General features: G+C 36.7%; 1 non-coding gene across 1 annotated transcript; it reads left to right on the top strand.

Annotated features, from left to right (window-relative positions):
• Positions 1-541: 541 nt before the first annotated feature.
• LOC130953410 (small nucleolar RNA R71) lies at positions 542-648 on the top strand. The gene has a single exon (XR_009075580.1). It is a non-coding gene; the product is annotated as a small nucleolar RNA R71 (small nucleolar RNA).
• Positions 649-4,051: the final 3,403 nt, after the last annotated feature.

The following is a 4,051-nucleotide window of genomic DNA, read 5'->3' as shown; positions in this document are numbered from 1 at the left end:
ATGGTTGTGTGAAGATGCTCCTTGTTGGTATGGAGTATAGAAGCTCTTCTATCCTTGATTTTTCCATCCAAAATTTAGATGGTTTCTCCAACTTGGATTATATGTCTTTAAAATGGGATCATTTTGTGGATTCCTTGAGAAGTTGTGCATGTAATTTACTTGCTCCTAAGAAGCATGGTCATTTTTTATTAGTTCACATTCTTCATCTTGATGGCTTCCTCCATACAAGTTACATATAGTGGCTTGTGCCCTCATGGCTGAGACTTGCATGCTACCCATTTGCTCAGTAAGTGAATGAAGTTGTTGAGACATGGATTTGTTCTGAGCCAGTAAAGCATTCAAAATGTCTAACTCCATGTCCCTTTTCTTCACTATCCTCTCACTACCATACATGTAGTGGTTATTAGCCACTGTCTCTATTAATCCTAAAGCCTTCTCAGGTGTCTTTTGGTGCAAGGATCCTCTAGCTGAGGAATCAATTAGAGTTCTTAAGGCTTGAGAGACTCCATCATAAAATGTTTGGCGTTGCAACCATTCAGGAAAGGCATGATGGGAGCAATTCTTAAGCATCTCTTTATATCTCTCCCATGCTTCATAGAGTGATTCTCCCTCCTTTTGAGTGAACGTGTGAATCTCATTCCTCAATCTTGCTAGCTTTTGTTGAGGAAAGTACTTGGTCAGGAACTTGTTCACCATGTCATCCTAAGTTGTTATACTCCCCAAGGGTCATGATTGTAGGCACTGCTTGGCTCTATCCTTTAAGGAGAAAGCAAGGAAACAACCTCAATTTTATTGCCTTTGGAGACACTCTATTACTCTTAACCATGTCACATATCTGCAAAAAACTAGATATATGAACATTCGAGTTTTCTTGCGGGTTGCCACTGAATTAGTCCTACTGTGCCAGTTGAATAAGAGAGGGCTTCAACTCAAAGTTATTGGCCTCTACAATAGGTCTTACTATGCTACTACCACAACTATCAGTGGTGGGAGTGGTGAAATCTCCAAGAGTTTTTCTTGCATTATTTTATCCCTCAGCCATCTTCTTCTTCTCTTTTTCCTTCCTGACTCTTGCTTCTTTTCTTAATCAGAATAGAGAATCTCAGGATCGTATCGAAAGGAGTCTTTAGAATTATCACTCCCTTCAATTTCAGAGTCGTATTGAAGAGACTCTTCAGAATAGTCACTTACCTGCATGTACAAAAGAGACAAATCAAGGAACCAGTGGGAGAAAACATAAGGTAAAGCAATAGAAGATGAAATAATAATACCAACGGATACAACAATCTTAATTTAGAGATATTGTGCTAAATGGATACAACCAATAAAACCCTAATACGAAAAAGAGAACACAACAACAAAAACCCTAATAGTGAAAAGGAATAAACACAAATGAAACAATAATAAAACTAGGATCTAATTTAGCAATTTAACCCAAAGTATGATGTCAATCACATTTAATCCCCAACAACGACGCCAAAAATTGGATGAGCGAAACGTAGAGCTCACAGATACCGGCAAGTGCACCGGATCATTCAAATAATACCATGGTGAGTGGATATCGTTCCCACGAGGATTAATAGATTGAGTAGGCAAATATCAAATTAAACTACTAATTAGATCAATAGAACCTGGAATTGTTGAGTGTTGAAATCTTGAAGACTTGTTGGAAAAGTAAAAGTGTGAAGAAACTTGAAAGCTAGGGTTTTGAATTGCTTGAGGCAATACATGTGATTATTGAAGGAAAGTATATATGATGGGAAAGTCAAGGGTTTTAGGGATGCTTAATTGATGCGTGAGCATCATTAGTGTCTTTTCTACATGACTTACATGGTATTCTATTGATTTCTTAGAGGATTTTAGTGGATTATACTCCATTGGATGCTACTTAGAGTTTTTGTGAATTTTGATTGATTTCAGGTAGCATTCAGATGAAGATTTGGTGAAAAATTCATGGACAAGCAAAGAAGGATCCATGCGTACGCATCATGCATGTGTACACATCTCTAGCATAACAAAAGAAGTCACGCATACGCATCTGCTGCGCGTAGGCACGACTGAGCAAGCTGAACAAGCTCAATTCTTCTCTGGACAGTTGGCGCTAAATGCCACGATTCGGCATTTAGTGCCAAGAGTCTCGTAAAATGTGCAAAACTTTTTGGACGTTGGGCGCTAAATGCCCACTCACCGGCATTTAGCGTCAGGAACGTTGAAGTGCGTTCAATGCTCACTATATGGGTGGTGCTAAATGCCCAGTCACCGACATTTAGCACCAAAAGCGAGGATTTGAAGGGGGACCATGCGTGCAACAAGAATCAACGGAAGGCTTTTTTGTTTGATTCCAAATCAAATCTCAATTAGAAAATATTTGTTAGGTTTTTATTTAAGTTTTAAATCAATTTCAATTAGGACTATAAATAGGATAGAGATTTGCCCACACGGGGAGTTCTCATCTCCTAATTTTCATTCTGTAATTTATAGTTTTTCTCTCCTAGGATTTTCTTCACACATTGAGCTAAAAACCTCTATTGTTAAGGTTAGAAACTCTGTTTACTTTGATGGATTAATAATTATTTGTTCTTCTAATCTTGATTAATGCATTAATTATTGTTTAAGAATTGGTTTCATTCTTCATCCTATGGATTAGTGAGTATTGGAAAATAACTCTAATCTGAATTGAATTCTTTTCAATCTTGGAAAAGCTATATCATTAGAATTACAGCTTGAAACCCTTTCTCAAAACTCCTTAATTATTTGGATTTAATGTGGTATGTGACATATAACTGCATCATTTTTGGGTTCTTACGATTTGTGTGGCTTATAAATAGGAATTTGAACTAACCCTTTAGTACAATTGATTGATCAAGGAATTGACGGTTGGTTGGATTAGAGGAGATTGAATTGCCTAGGAATAGGAATTCAATCACTTGGGGTTTGCCATAAACTTAATCTTTGCATGATCAAGGTAGTTGACATTGAATATTAATCCGGGCATTTAAACATCTTCAAAGCCTTAACTTTATTCTTATATCGTTTTCTCAACCATTTACTGTTTGCTTTTCTTAATTTACTATCTTTTATGCTACTTGGTACTCAAAACTATCATTTCAACTTGTCTAACTAGAATAATTAATCAACCATTACTTGCTTAGTCCATCAATCCTTGTGGGATTGACACTCTCTCATCGTGATTATTACTTGGTATATATGACACGGTGCACTTATCAGTAAGTTGTGGTTAGAAATTTTGAACTAAGTTTTTGGCATCGTTGCCAGAGATTAACTGTGACTAATAACTAAAAATTGATTAGTTGCCTATATTAGACTTTCTCTATTTTACTTTTGTTTTTGTTTTTATTTTCTTTAATTTTTGCTCCTTTTAGTCTTTATTTATTTAGTTCTTTCTCTTTTATTTTCGTCTACTTCACCGAGATTCTCTTCACTATGACGTTGAGAATCCTAATTTTTCTTGTTTATAGTTGTTTATGCAGAGAAACAAGAATTAAGCACCTTTTCTGTACGACCCTGAGATTGAAAGGACCCTTCTGAAGCAAAGAAAACAAGCTAGAGCTCAAGGGGTTCAAGAAATCTTTAGGGACGAGTCTGAAGAGGAAGCTGAATTTAGTATGACTGATAATACTGAGAATCTAGTGGTCAATAATCCTAACAATGCCCCACCGGTTAGAAGAACTCTGGGCTCATATACTAATCCTAATCCTAGGAATGGTGTGGGAATTATTATACTAACGGTTGTGCATGCCAACAACTTTGAGTTGAAGCCTCAACTCATCTCTTTGGTCCAGCAGAATTTTCAATTTAGTAGAATCCCATAGGAGGACCCCAACTTATTCATCTCCAATTTTTTGAGGATGTGTGATACAGTCAAGACCAATGGGATTCCTGATGATGTCTACAAGTTGTTGTTATTCCTTTTTGCTATGAGAGACCGAGCTAGTCAGTGGTTTGAGAACAACCCAAGGAAAGTATAGCAACTTGGGCGGATTTGATTAGTAAGTTCTTGACCAAATTCTTTTCGCCTTAGAGGTTGACT

The sequence above is a fragment of the Arachis stenosperma genome, chromosome 9 (assembly GCF_014773155.1).
Source record: "Arachis stenosperma cultivar V10309 chromosome 9, arast.V10309.gnm1.PFL2, whole genome shotgun sequence".
Lineage (NCBI taxonomy): Eukaryota > Viridiplantae > Streptophyta > Magnoliopsida > Fabales > Fabaceae > Arachis > Arachis stenosperma.
The sequence above is the reverse complement of the archived record's forward strand: the minus strand, read 5'-3'. Positions and strand labels throughout refer to the sequence as shown.